The sequence below is a fragment of the Salvelinus sp. IW2-2015 genome, linkage group LG8, assembly GCF_002910315.2.
Source record: "Salvelinus sp. IW2-2015 linkage group LG8, ASM291031v2, whole genome shotgun sequence".
NCBI classification, from domain to species: domain Eukaryota; kingdom Metazoa; phylum Chordata; class Actinopteri; order Salmoniformes; family Salmonidae; genus Salvelinus; species Salvelinus sp. IW2-2015.
The window spans coordinates 40,863,419-40,879,635 of record NC_036848.1 but is presented as its reverse complement, the minus strand read 5'-3'; positions in this window follow the sequence as shown (position 1 = coordinate 40,879,635).

The following is a 16,217-nucleotide window of genomic DNA, read 5'->3' as shown; positions in this document are numbered from 1 at the left end:
GGAGAGATAACAGATCTGAGGTCTGTGTTAAATGGATCCCCGCCTAATACTGACCTATTACTGACTGAATGAGTCAGAAAGTCCCCTTCACACACACACACACAGTGCTGTAATTGAGGTTGTAAAGTGAGACAGGTCAACATGTTCCATTTCAGTCGGTCGATTGGTATAACATACTATGGGGAGTCAACAACCAATCCTACTTTCTGTTCTGCTTGTGTAGCCAGTGCTTCCTTGCTTGGGTAAGATGGCCAGTCGTAGGAGTAAGTTCAAAAAGGCTAACTAGCCAAGTTGGAACCTCCAACTGTGCCCTAGGGTTAGGGTTTCATTTCACAATGAAAATTAAAAATACTCACAAGTGCTGTCCTTTTGCCAGGGGTGGAAACACGCTCAGGAGGCCTTGGTTCGGACCAGTTTGTGTGACCATTGTCTTCGGCTCGGTTCAACTTCCATTGTAGTCGGGCTGACTTTGTGAGGAAGATTGGTGGTGGGAGTTGATAGGGGTGTCATCTCAGCTGAGATGGCTCATTCCGGTTCCTCTGGCATTATTCAGAGTCCGGATTCCATTTTGTACAGTCAAAACTATGGTTATATGTAGAAACCAGACAGCATAGTTTAAATTAAGCATCTAAAATTGATAGGTCAATATATCCCTAAGCAACCAGGAGAGAGTGAGCGGTCAGTTATATACACTACATGACCAAAGGTATGTGGACACCTGCTTGTCGAACATCTCATTCCCCAATTATGGGCATAAATATGGAGTTAGTCCCCGCTGTGCTGCTATACTTTCTTTCATTCAGCCACAAGAGCATTAGTGAGATCGGGCACTGATGTTGGTCGATTAGGCCTGGCTCGCAGTCGGCATTCCAATTCATCCCAAAGGTGTTCGATGGGGTTGAGGTCAGGGCTCTTTGCAGGCCAGTCAAGTTCTTCCACATCAATCTCGACAAACCATTTCTGTATGGACCTTGCTTTGTGCACGGGGGCATTGTCATGCTGAAACAGGAAAGGGCCTTCCCCAAATTGTTTCCACAAAGTTTGGAAGGACAGAATCGTCTAAAATGTKATTGTATGCTGTAGTGTTAAGATTTCCCTTCACTGGACGCGTAGATGAGCAGGACAACAAAATGGGCCTTCTGGAAACAATGTTGCAAACTTTAGAAGATGAACTGGACCAGCAAGAAAACAGAATGAGATGAAACAAAATGAGAATATTGTACCTACCGGAAGACAAGGAAAAAGGAGACCTTTCCAGCTACGTGATCAAGCTAATATCGGAGAAGCTTGGTATGAATGTATCACCGGAGGAGCTGGAGCGATGCCATCGGATCATCGTGAAACAGAAGAAAGTTAAATACCTTTGCATGGTAATCTTTAAGCTGTGGAACTATCAGACCAGTCAACATTCTGGAGGCACATGGGGAAGGAGATTCAAATCCATGGCCAGTCCATTTGATTCCTCCAGGATGTGTCTGCTAAACTGAGGAAAAAACGTAAGCAATTCATTCCGATCAGACAGTCACTGTAGGAAAAAGGAATCAAGTCTCAACTCCGATTACCGGCAGTGCTGTGGGTATGAAAAGGAACACAGAGGAAGGAGTTCCCAAGCGCTGATGAAGCCCTACACTCTTTTTTGGTTACTACATGATTCCATATGTGTTATTTCATAGTTTTGATATCTCCACTATTATTCTACAATGTAGAAAATAGTAAATATAAAGAAAAACCCTTGAATGAGTAGGTGTGTCCAAACTTTTGACTGCTACTGTATATATATAAAATATTGAATTTGGCCTTTACTACTATAGCTCATAGAAACGCAATGAATAACACATTCATAAATGGCAAAACAGACAGTCCAAAAATAAACCATAAGGAATTTTAGTTTTTTGGACACATATTTAACCCCTTCTTTTTTTGGCACATAACTACCTCCAACCTTCCATTCATTTTTTAAACCGTACTGGTTACCATCAAATGAGTCCCGTGACACTTGTGGGGGTCGTAGAGCAAAACAGAGAACACCATTGTGTTTGCGAGAATCTCCCCTTCCCATAGGGAGGTCAAACGGTTCGGATGCTACAGACAAAAGGTCGGGTGTGTCAATACTCTTAAGGAGTGTATTTAATTAACCCTCTTCTAAACACAAAGCCTCTACAGTATGTGGTAATTATGCCCTGAGGCCAGTCATCTATGGCCCAAAGCTGCTATGCTATTGCAAAACACTTATTCAGCCTAGTCTGCCTGCAGCAGCTATCAGTTTCCTCCCCCCTTCCTCCTCCCCTCCACTTTCTCTCCCMTCCTTCTCTCCCTGGTTCCCTACCCCTCCTTGTGTTTATTTATCAATTCTGTTTCTGCGGCTGGCTGCACCTAGTCTCCACACCTTTATTGTCACAGCAAAATAAAACTGCAGCAACAGGATTTTAACATTTAGTCCATAAGGATAGGCTATTAGCTGGACAACAAGTAATCTACATGAAAAGTGCAATACTGTTAATATAATATAACCGTGCGTTAATGTGGATTTTCAGTGAATTTATATAAATCACGAACTTCATCTGCAGGAAAATTCTCGGCAACAAAAGAGTGATCAAATGCAGATCCTACACCTGTATGTATGGGGTCATATGGAGCATAGGGAGGGAGAAGAGAGGCATGTTTGTCTCATATTCTGTGTGTATCTAGAGTTTATTTTGGAGTGTGYGCATCTCCAGGAATAGGTCCCGATATTGTATAGACCCCCTCTACCTCGTCCTGGCCTTGTTGTTGTTATTTTCACTTCCAGGGTTCTAAATATACTCTATGTCTGGGCAGAGAAATGATCCTGTGTCGTTGCTCTGTGGAGTCGCTGATCTGATCTTATTTTACCTCAGAAAAGCAAAGGAGTGAGAGTGTAATAACATCACAGATGTTAGGATCAATGGTATTCATTCTTTAAAACGCATTTAATTATACAATCAATCTTTTCCAACGGTGATTGATATTATCAGTGAACCCTAATCAAAGTATATTCTTTGCTGACTTTCCAGTAAAATCTTATCCTGTGTCAAGTAATTTAGAAGCACTTTTGGTGGCCTTTATAAAGGCTGTTATTAGATGCTCTCTAACAAAATCAACACAGACAAAATCAAATCAAATGTTAATTGTCACTTGTTTCGTAAACAACAGGTGTAGACTAACAGTGAAATGCTTACTTATGGGTCATTTTCCAACAATGCAGAGTTAAAGATAAAGAATTWAAAAAAAATTGAAATAGTGGCATGAAGAACAAATACACAGTGAATAACAATAACGAGCAAAAATAACATGGCTATATACAGGGAGTACCGAGTTCATCAGTACCGAGTTTCTGTGCAGGGGTACGAGGTAATTGAGGTAGCTATGTGTATATATAGGCAGGGGTAATGTCACGAGGCAACAGGATAGATGATAGACAGTAGCAGCAGTGTGTGTGTGGGTGTGATTGTGGGTGTATGGCGTCAGTATGCATGTGTGTGCATGTTATGTGTTTTTAGGCATGTGTAGTGTGTGTGTGTGGGTGTGTGGGTGTGTGTGCATGGCGTCAGTATGCATGTGTGTGCATGTTTCTGTGTGTTTAGGCATACGTAGTGTGTGTGTGTGTGTGTGTGTGTGGTGTGTGATTGTGTGTGTGTGTGTGTGTGGTGTGTGTGTGTGTGTGTGTGTGTGTGTGTGGTGTGTGTGTGTGTGTTGGGGTGTCAGTGTAAGTATGTGTGTGTGTGGTGTGTGTGTGTGTGTGTGTGGTGTGTGTGTGTGTGTGTGTGTGTGTGTGTGTGGTGTGGTGGTGTGTGTTGTGTGTGTGTGTGTGTGTGTGTGTGTGTGTGTGTGTGGTGTGTGTGTGTGTGTGTGTGTGTGTGTGTGTGTGGTGTGTTGGGGTGTCAGTGTAGTATGTGGTGAGTGTGGTTGGTAGTGTCAGTGCAAGAGAGTTAGTGGAAAAAAGGGTCAATGCAGGTAGTCTGGGTAGCCATTTGATTAGTTATTTAGCAGTCTTGTTTAGCAGTCTTATGGCTTGGGCGTAGAAGCTGTTCAGGGTCCTGTTGGTTCCAGACTTGGTGCACTGGTACCGCTTGCCATGTGGTAGCAGAGAGAACAGTCTATGGCTTAGGTGGCTGGAGTCTTTGTCAATTTTTTGTGCCTTCCTCTGACACCGCCTGGTATAMAGGTCCTGGATGGCAGGGAGCTCGGCCACAGTGATGTACTGGGCTGTACTCACCACACTCTGTAGCGCCTTGTGGTCGGGTGCCTTGCAGTTGCTGTACCAAGCGTTGATGCAGCCAGTTAAGATGCTCTCAATGGTGCAGCTGTAGAACTTTTTGAGGATCTGAGGGCCCGTGCCAAATCTTTTCAGCCTCTCGAGGGGGAAGAGGCACTGCCGTTCCCTCTTCACAACTGTGTGGGTGTGTGTGGACCATGTAAATTCCTTAGTGATGTGGACAACGAGGAACTTGAAGCTCTTGATGTTGATGCGGCGTGCTCACCCATCCGTTTCCTGTAGTCCCCGATCAGCTACTTTGTCTTGCTGACGTTGAGGGAGAGGTTGTTGTCCTTGCACGCCACTGCCAGGTCCCTGGCCTCCTCTTTATAGGCTGCCTCATCGTCGTCGGTGATCAGTCCTACCACCGCTGTGTCGTCAGCACATGATGTCGGAGTTGTGCATGGCCACAAAGTCATGGGTGAACAGGAGGAGACTAAGAACACACCAATGAAGGGCCCCCGTGTTTATGGTCAACGTGGCAGATTGTTGCCTACTTTCAACGCCTGGGGGCGGCCCATCAGGAAGTCTAGGATCCAGTTGCAGAGAAAGGTGTTCAGTCCCAGGGTTCTGAGCTTGGTGATGAGCTTGGAGGGGACTATGGTGTTGAATACTGAGCTGTAGCCAATGAACAGCATTCTTACATAGGCAATCCTTTTGTCCAGGTGGGTGAGGGCAGTGTGGAGCGCAATAAAGATGCGCTTTCTGTGGATCTGTTGGGGCGGTATGCAAATTGTAGTTGATCCACCGTGTCTGGGATGATGGTGTTGATGTGAGCCATTACCAGCCTTTCAAAGCATTCATGGCTATGTATGTAAGTTCTATGGGGCGATAGTCATTTAGGCAGGTTACCTTGGCGTTCTTGGGCACAGGGGCTATGGTGGTCTGCTTGAAACAAGTTGGTATTACAGACCGGGTTAGGGGTAGGTTGAACCTTTCTGTGAAGACACTTGCCAGCTGGTCAGCGCATGCTCTGAGAACGGGTCCTGGTATTCCATCTGGGCCCTCGGCCTGTCGAATGTTAACCTTTTTAAAGGTCTTACTCCCATCGGCTAAGGAGAGCATGATCACACATTTGTCTGGAACGGCTGGTGCTCTCATGCATGGTTCAGGGTTGCTTGCCTCGAAGCGAGCATATAGCTCACATGTAGCTCATCTGGTAGGCTCATGTCACTGGGCAGCTCGTGGCTGGGTATCCCTTTGTAATCCGTGATAGTTTGCAAGCCCTGCCACATCCGTTGAGTGTCAGAGCCGGCGTGGTAGGATTCCCTCTTAGTCCTGTATTGACGCTTTGCCTGTTTGATGGCTTGTCGGAGGTTGTAGCGGGATTTTTTATAAGCATCTGGATTAGTGTCCTGCTCCTTAAAAGTGGCAGCTCTAGCCTTTAGCTCAGTGCAGATGTTGCCTGTAATCCATGGATTCTGGTTGGGGTATGTACGTACGGTCACTGTGGGGAAGACATCGTTGATGCACTTATTAGTGAAGCCGGTGACTGATGTGGTGAACTCCTCAATGTTATCGGATGAATCCCGGAACATATTCKYGTCTGTGCTAACAAAACAGTCTTGTAGCTTAGCATCTGCTTCATCGGACCACTTCTGTATTGAAAGCGTCACTGGTACTTCCTGTTTGAGTTTTTGCTTGTAAGCAGGAAGCAGTAGGATAGGGTTATGGTCTGATTTGCCAAAGGGAGGGCGTTTCTGTGTGTGGAGTAAAGGTGATCTAGAATTCTGTCACCTCTAGTTGTACATGTGACATGCTGGTAAAAATGTGTTAAAACGGATTTCAGTTTCCCTGAATTAAAATCACTGGCCATGAGAAACGCAACCTCTGAATGTGCATTTTCTTGTTTGCTTATTATGGCCCTATACATCTCGTTGAGTGCGGTATTAGTGCAAGCATCGGTTTGTGACGGTAAATAGATAGCTATGAAAAATATTGATGAATTCTCTCTTGGTAAATAGTATGGTCTGCAGGTTATCATGATTAGCTCAGACTACCCATGAAAAATGGAGCATATTTATGTTGTGTGTGGAGGCCCTTATAAACATTCTTGTGATTAGAAAACATTTCTACACTCAGTATTTATACTCCTTTCTGTTGATCAAACACGTTTGTGAAAAGTGTTAAATCACTGCTCCTTCGTTGTAAATCAAAGAAGGATGACAGCAAAGCTAAAATAGAGACACAGGAAATGCAGTTTTGGATGGGTCCCAAAAGTAATTAAGCGTGAGTGAGGAGGAAAGTGAGAACAAGAGAGAGATGGAAATTGAGAGAGAAGAGAGAGAGTGGAAGAGAGAGACATATGAACGCATTAGGTTTGAGATTTGGCCAATGCCATTAACAGCATGATATATGAAGCCAGTCAGAGCAGCTATATCCTCTCTCATACACCCACCACCCTCCAGCAGGAATAGCTTCTTGGCTTCTTCAGGGCTCTACTAACTAACTACAGCATAGCTCACCTCAGGAGGCCCCCTGTCTCTACCACCACCCACTGTCCTCCCCCTTCTCCCCTTGCCATCCACTGTCCTCCCCCTTCTCCCTCTGCCCCCTTCGCCCGTCTCCCCCATCCCATTTACCTGGCTGCTGACTGTGCATCTCATATCTCTCCTCTCAGCTCCTCTCATTTCTCTCCCACTCAGAGACAGAAAGAGAGAGCAGTGCAGGTAGTATAGCACAGCTTGTTGCCAAGGGCCCTTCTTTATTACTCTAGCTGTCTGTCTGCCTGTCCTGCAGTGTCAACTTGACCAGCTCCCATCCTCATTGTCAGCCGCAAACACAAAATGGCTGAATAAATATATATACAGTTGAGAGAGATGGCAGGCGGTGCGGCACAGCTCGGCTTCATTTAGTTCGATAATTTATTTGTTGAATGTGTGAAAAGGATGAAAGGTCAGGGTGACAAAAGAAAAGTGGTGTTCGTCAGTCATGTCATACACTGTATCCATGACCCTTCCTTCAGCCGTGTTGCGGTAAATGGGGATTAGAAGGCAGTTTTAGCATTCAACCAACCTACAGTAAATGTGACCACACAACTATGCCAAATGATGCACAATTAACTAAACGTACAGTTATGAATATAACTACTGTTCCCTGAAGGAGGGAACGAGGTATAACATACTATGGGGAGCCAACAACCAATCCTATTCACCTGAAGCAAACTGAAATCAAGCCCAACGGGCCAATGGATGCCGACCCCACCCTCGGAAGCCTCGCCTTCCTGGCTATAATACCGGGGCTTGCATCCATTTCCTCAATTCAGTACCGCTCTTCAGCGAGCCCAAACACCATGATGGCGTGAAGCCAAAATATTTTATACCTCATTCCCTTCTTCAGGGAACAGTAGTTATATTCATAACTGTATGCTCCCTTTGTCGGTCACTCGATATAACATACTATGGGGACGTACCAAACTCACGTACCAAATTCGGCTCAGATGGTACCAAACTAGGAGGCTCATGGCAGCCCAAGGGCTCCAGGCTTCTCTTACCCGAGAAACCTGAACTGTCAGAGCCCAGCCAGCAGCATACCACCCTGGCTGGCTTCTGAAGCTAAGCAGAGTTGGTCCTGGTCGGTCCCTAGATGGGAGACCAGATGCTGCTGGAAGTGGTGTTGGAGGGCCAGTAGGAGGCACTCTTTCCTCAGGTCTAAAAAAATATCCCAATACCCCAGGGCAGTGATTGGGGACATTGCCCTGTGTAGGGTGCCGTCTTTCGGATGGGACGTTAAACYGGTGTCCTGACTCTCTGTGGTCACTAAAGATCCCATGGCACTTATCATAAGAGTAGGGGTGTTAACCCCGGTGTCCTGGCTAAATTCCCAAGCTGTCCCTTATACCATCACGGTCACCTAATCATCCCCAGCTTACAATTGTCTCATTCATCTCTCTCCCCTGTAACTATTCCCCAGGTCGTTGCTGTAAATGAGAATGTGCTCGTATGGAGCAGTGCGTATTCCCTGTCGCACAGGACGACTTATCTTCCCAGATCTCTCAACGTGGGTGCGGATCTACTTTCCACCCCTCGGTCATGGCCCAAATATGGGACCGGTTTGGCAGGGCCGAAGTAGTGTCTTAACTATGAAGTAATTAATGTTCTTAGTTTTATCCTTTAAAAATAGACACGTAAAAAGATTTTGGGGATGAGTATGTACAGTTTCAGCATGTACCCATTGTTCCTCTTTAGTTCCTCTTTAGCGCCAAACCCACTGGCTCCAGGTCATCTATAAGTCGTTGCTAGGTAAAGCCCCGCCTTATCTGAGCTCACTGGTCACCATAGCAGCACCCACCCGCAACACGCGCTCCTGCAGGTATATTTCACTGGTCACCCCCAAAGCATATTCCTCCTTCGGCTGCCTTTCCTTCCAGTTCTCTGCTGCCAATGACTGGAACGAACTGCAAAAATCACTGAAGCTGGAGACTCATATCTCCCTCACTAGCTTTAAGCACCAGCTGTCAGAGCAGCTCACAGATCACTGCACTTGTACATAGCCAATCTGTAAATAGCCCACCCAACACCTTCCATCACCATATTGTTATTTATTTTGCTCCTTTGCACCCCAGTACCGCTACTTGCACACTCATCTTCTACACATCTATCACCCCAGTGCTTAACTTGCCATATTGTAATATCGCCACTATGGCCAATTTATTGCCTCACCCTCCTTATCCTACCTCATTTGCACACACTGTATATAGACTTTCTCTATTGTATTATTGACTGTACGTTTGTTTATTGTGTGTTTGTGTGTAATGGCTTTCTTCCTGGGATGAAGGAGAGGAGGACCAAACTGCAGCGCGGCTAGTGTTCAACATGTTTAATAACAAAAGACGATAACGTGAACACTATACAAAATACAAATAACAAACTGAAAACCGAGACAGTCCTATCTGGTGCAGCACACAAGACAGGAAACAATCACCCACAAACAAACAGTGAAAACAGGCAACCTTAATATGGTTCCCAATCAGAGACAATGACAAACACCGCCTCTGATTGAGAACCATATTAGGCCAAACAACAAACCCAACATAGAAACACAAAACATAGAGTGCCACCCAGCTCACGTCCTGACCAACTAAACAAAGACTAAACAAAGGAAATAAGGTCAGGAACGTGACATGTGTCGCACTGCTTTGCTTTATCTTAGCCAGTTGTAAATGAGAACTTTTTCTCAAATAGCCTACCTGTTAAATAAAGGTAAAAAAAAAATATTATAAATAAAAATGTAACTACAGTTGAAGTCGGAAGTTTACATACACTTAGGTTGGAGTCATTAAAACTAGTTTTCAACCACTCCACACATTTCTTGTTAACAAACTATAGTTTTGGCAATTCGGTTGGACATCTACTTTGTGCATGACCCAAGTCATTTTTCCAACAATTGTTTACAGACAGATTATTTCACTTATACTTCACCATATCACAATTCCAGTGGGTCAGAGTTTACATACACTAAGTTGACTGTGCCTTTAAACAGCTTGGAATTCCAGAAAATTATGTCATGGCTTTAGAAGCTTCTATAGGCTAATTGACATAATTTGAGTCAATTGGAGGTGTACCGTTGAATGTATTTCAAGTCCTACCTTCAAACCCAGTGCCTCTTTGCTTGATATCATGGGAAATCAGCCAAGTGCAAATCAATCCCAGAATAACAGCAAAGGACCTTTTGAAGATGCTGGAGGAAACAGGTACAAAGTATCTATATCCACAGTAAAAAGAGTCCTATATCGACATAACCTGAAAGGCTGCTCAGCAAGGAAGAAGCCACTGCTCCAAAACCACCATAAAAAAGCCAGACTATGGTTTGCAACTGCACATGGGACAAAGATTGTACATTTTGGAGAAATGTCCTCTAGTCTGAAGAAACAAAAATAGATCTGTTGGCCATAATGACCATCGTTGTGACCATGCAGGGGCGAAAAATCTGATATCAACCTTGGAGGGGACAATACATTACATTTTCTCAAGAGCAATTCCTGAGGGGACACCAAAAGTAGTGCTGTAACACATAGCCTACGTTGTAATATGTTAAATGTATATTGAGGAACCATAATTCCTACAACTGAATAATTGATAGGTACAGTAGTTAACTGAAGGGTTTAACCAACTGTTCAAATGTTTAAATCATTATAATACTACTATTAATAATAGTTATAGCATTGCTCCTTACCAGTCCAGTATGTATGCAGGTATTCGTACTTACAACTAGCAATATCAAGAAAAGCCAGTAGGTAGCATGGTACTGTTACACTGTATGGGTGTAGTTTTCATAAATACAATGAACATGGTGTGATCTCATCAAAATAATCTCCATGAGAACCATCCCAAAGTTAGTCTCCGTATTGAATTGACCTTTAATTTGACTTTTTCTGATACATTATATAGTCATTAAATGTGCCACTGGCCTGAGTCTACTACAAAATCTTTACAGAACAAAAAGCTTAAAATAAGTACAGTTCTAAAAGCAAAATAACTACTTCAATGAAAAACCCAAATAAATCAAACAAAATATCCTTCAGTCAGTGTCTCAACTCTTCAAACAGCAGCTATGGACAAGTATGTCGCACAAAGTATGCAATTTTAAATAAAATAACATGAAATAAATAATTTGTAAGTGTACTGTCGTGTACTGTCATGTACTAAAAACTACTCTCCTCTAGGCTGCTTAGTACCCGCTCATACTGCCCTAGCAACAGCTCTAATAGCAGTATTCCGCACAGTCCACCTTGTTGGACATAGGGGTTTCCGGGTGGGCAGATGTGTTTCTTTGGACGTGGCAATTGATTCAAACATGCTCTAAACTTTCCTGACTGGCCATAGAGGACACCTAACTGATGGACCCAAGAAAGGGAATCCCGGATCAGTGGGGAGGCTGAGCAGCCAGCCTGTGTAATCAGATTTACACAGTGTGCTCCACAATGGACATAGAGGGCTAATGGCTGCTGCCTTCTCACAATTGCCTGTGCACCTGTGTATTTTCCTGCCATGTTTGAGGCACCATCGTAACTCTGCCCACGTAAGCCAGACATGGGCAAATTGAGCCTCAACAACACTTCAGTTGCCACTTTCGCAATGCCCTCGCCTGTTGTCTCCGACACCCTGTATAGCCCAATAAACTCCTCGTGAGGGACAAGGTCATGGTCAACATAATGCAAAAAGACACTCTCCTGTTCAGCACCAGAGACATCTTGAGTACCATCAACAATTAATAAAAAATTGTACAATCGGAAGAGACCTAATCTCAGCTGCAATGCCTCGAATGATTGTATTGGCCATGATGTTCAGAATTTCATTCTGTGCTTTGGGGCCTCTTGAAACGTCAACACTCTGTTGGCAAGAGTTTGCGGTTCAAAAATTGTGGTGTGGCTGATATGGTTTTGTGCCATCACTGATAACTGGACAATGCTGTGCCACTGTCCCCTATACTGGTGCTGCTGGCACAAGGGTGACACCTGGCCTGCCTGTGCTGTGACATTGTTCTCTGAAGTCTCTCTCCCTGGCTCTTTCCCTTTCACCACCCTCACAGACTCAGTCTGTCTCCTAGAAAAGAAACAAGGTGTTTGCCGTACTCCTAACTACCGTACCAAAACTACACAATTAATCACACAGCAATACCATTGCCATAAACAAATCTTAGTTTAGTCATCAGTTTAAGTTGAGAGCGGGGGTATCCATGGCATTTTCCAATTATGTCCCTATTTTACAAGTAAAAAAAATGGAGAACCTTTCATAATGTTGCCAAACAAAGACTCAACAAACTTACCTGAGACTCCCTGTCTCTGCCAGTCTGTCCCTGCCTATCTGTCCCAGCTCTGCTGTCTGTGTGCCATCTGTTGCCTGCTCTGCCTAAGACATCATTGTGAAACATTCCATTAGCATTTCACTTCTTTCTTATGAACATTTTTCAACTCGTCTTTGAGATATTAGGCTACTAGAGTTCTTACTTTGCGTTTTGGTGTACTGAAAAATACTCTGATGTCCGTCTTTTACTTTTTTCTGCCATTTTTCTACCTGGCTGGCTGGCCGGTCCTAGCTGCACACACACACATTTACACACATATGCTACAACCTTTTCTAATTTTAATATAGTTTGTTTCATATTGGCTGGCTTCCAACAATAGCTGAATTTGTAAAGCTAGCGAGCACCAATTCCGTTTCTGTGGTGTTTGCTATAATCTTAAAAAAAAAAAAGGTGAAATAAAATAAATGATAAAAAGTTCACTAGACAATTTAGCTTTTGCAACGAGACCATTAAATATATTTAAGACAATGGTATAAGAGAGTGTAGTTCTATTCAGTTTGGACTTCAGTTTATAGCTAACCTTATCACAGGGACTTTGAAGCACTAAAGCTGCTGCTGATCTGGAATAAATTGACGATAGCAAAGATCCATCTTTGACGACGCCACATTAATGGAATAGGTACTAGCTAGCTTGCTAGTTAATGTTTGCTTAGTTTGCGCGCTAGCTCTGCAAATTCAGCTAGTGTGTGAACCCTGCCAACATAAAAATGTAAACATTGCTATGGCGCGATTGACTGGATTAACCTCACGTCAGTTACGTACATGTGCCTTTCGGACAGTAGATACGAACCCTCTATTACCTTGCAGCTAAAGAACTGGCAGTGGATCAAACCATTGTGAGGCAAAGGGCGGGTGTGGCGCAATCTTTTGAAACTTAAAAAGGCGCTATTAAGTGTCTATAATCAGCACAACTGCTTTCATTGCGTATTATTAATATTATTGAAATTACATAGTATGTTTACAGTGATAGATTGGGGGGGACAAATCATATTTTTCCCAGGTGGGGGGGTCGTGTCCCCCCCGTCCCCCCCGGGATTTCCGCCTATGTGACCAGTAATGACCATGTTTGGAGGAAAAAGGGGGAGGCTTGCAAGCCGAAGAAACCATCCCAACCGTGAAGCATAGGGGTGGCAGCATCATGTTGTGGGGGTGCTTTGCTGCAGGAGGACTGGTGCACTTCATAAAATAGATGGCATCATGAGGAAAGACAATGATGTGGATATTATTAAAGCAACATCTCAAGACATCAGTCAAGAAGTTAAAGCTGGTGTGCAAATGGGTCTTCCAAATGGACAATGACCCCAAGCATACTTCCAAAGTTGTGGCAAAATGGCTAAGGACAACAAAGTCAAGGTATTGGAGTGGCCTCACAAAGCCCTGACCTCAATCCTATAGAAAATTTGTGGGCAGAACTGAAAAAGCGTGTGCGAGCAAGGAGGCCTACAAACCTGACTCAGTTACACCAGCTCTGTCAGGAAGAATGGGCCAAAATTCACACTAATTATTGTGGGAAGCTTGTGGAAGGTTACCCYAAATGTTTGACCCATGTTAAACAATTTAAAGGCAATGCTGCCAAATACTAATTGAGTGTATGTAAACTTCCGACCCACTGGGAATGTGATGAAAGAAATAAAAGCTAAAATAAATAATTCTCTCTACTATTATTCTGACATTTCTCATTCTTAAAATAAAGTGGTGATCCTAACTGACCTAAGACAGGGAGTTTTTACTTGGATTAATTGTCAGGAATTGTGAAAAACTGAGTTTAAATGTATTTAGCTAAGGTGTATGTAAACTTCCGACTTCAACTGTATATGTTGCAAGATAAGGCTTGGGTAGCGAGTTCATACAATTCCAAGTCTGGAGTGTTAAAACCCCACTCAGACTTAGGAAGATGTATAACTTTCCTTTTTATTCRATGATTTTTATTTGGCCATAAAAAGTCTGTTGAGATCGAGTATACTTTTTTAAAGAATGTTTTCTGTGGGGTAATTGGTATTACTGATTGATATTACTTTAGGAGCCATGCCATTCTGAAGAGGTTTATTCTTCCTGTAAGATTTATGGGAAGATTGTTCCCTTTAATTAGATCTGCTTTCAGATCTGCTGATTTAAAGCAGAGGAAGGGAGCTTAAAGGGACCAAATTCGGTCTCAATGACCAATTTCCAAAGGAGATAAACGCACGTCGTAAGAGACTGTATCCGGTACAAWGACAACAAAGGATGGATGGTAGGCGTGCCTTTATCATTGTGGACAAACTCTTTATAGATGGACAGCTATTCCGAGACAGCTTCATAACACCATGGTTGTACTAAATTCTACAGGGACTTCAGGTTACATAAAAGAAGGTATGGGAACTGTAAAAATATGTGAACATTATGAAGTGGATATGAACACACGTACTCAACGACATGCTCGCTTACACATACAGATTTATACATACACACACACCTGATCTTGCTCTCTTCTCTCACTCTCTCTTTCTCTCTTTTCTCTCCCTCTRTCTCTATTGTCGAGAACTGTTTTATAATTTAATGTGTTTATTGTTTGTCTATCTTTTTTATGTATTTGTCTACAAGTTTATATATGTTTACAACAAGCAAGGGGAAGATATGAAATAGGGGCATTGGGGAATAATAACATATTGTACGGAATACATTTGTACTGTAGTGAAGCCGTCTCTAGAGTAATGCAAGGTCTCTTTCATGATCATGTGAAACGTCAATTGCTATGGAAATGCTGGGATGTCTTTTTCAATTATGTTAAAGGTAATTATGATGCAACTATGATGGTGATACGATATGGATTACAATTATGAATATTAAGGCTATACGCACTACATGTTACACACATAGATACTCAAACATGCAAATTGGCAGAGTTATTATTTATTTGGACATTCCACATTATAGTCTTACTTTTATACAGACATCATACACACTCTCATTATATCATATCCAATATCATACACATCAACCTACTCAGATTTGTTCCACATATAATTTGTCTCAATTTTCTAACATCTGTGGCATTGGCTCACAGGCAAACAGGCAAGGGAATAAAAAAAATATTGCTAGAACCTATTTCTTGATTTCTAAATATCAGACATTTGAAAGCTCTAGTTTTGACCTTCATAATACCTCTGATGGCAGTAACTTTACAAACACTATTTATTGTCAATTTAGCCTGAGAATAGTATCTAGTTATGGTAAGGGGTGAAATAAGTATAGCTAGTTATAATTGTAACTGTTTGGCAGATTATAAAAAAAGAAGATCAGTCTTTACATGGCTAACATAAAAGGAATATAAGATATACTGTTTACAGGAAACTCKCTCTACATCCTTAGATMAAGWWGRYWGGAAAAAGGAATGGGGTGGTGAAATAATTTTCTGTCATGGACAAAGGAACTCAAAAGGTATGATGATATTAATTAACAAAAATGTTGATCTGAATGTGCAAATAATCAGGAATGATTCGCAAGGAAGGTGGATCCTTTTGAATATGAAAGTGGACGAAAAAGAGATTTGGCTCATTAATCTATATGGTCCAAATCAGGATGATCCACACTTCTTCGAAAACATTATACCAATTTATTGAATTTACAGGCAACAAATTATCTAATCATTATGGTATGAGACTATAACACAGTGTTAAGTACCTCAATGGACCGTAAAGGTAATCACTCTACAAACTATCATCACCTTGCCCTTAAGGAAATCACAAATATTATGGAAACATTAGAAATAGTGGATATTTGGAGACTAAAAAACCCCGACCTAGTGAGATATACATGGAGACTTAATCAAGCTAGTCGTTTTGACTACTTTCTTGTCTCTTTCTCTCTTGCATCAAAGGTTAAAAACGTTTTAATAGGAGACAGAATGCGATCGGATCATCATCTAATTGGCATTCACATAACTCTTATAGATTTTCCACMTGGACGCGGATATTGGAAATTAAATCAAAGTTTACTGGAGGACAACTTATTTTTAACTAAGACAAAATCATTTATAACTGAATTTTTCCAGTATAATATAGGTTCAGCAAATCCCCTTATTGTTTGGGATACTTTTAAATGTACCTTCAGGGGTCATTCAATTCAATATTCATCAATAATAAAAAAGCAGTTTCTGGCT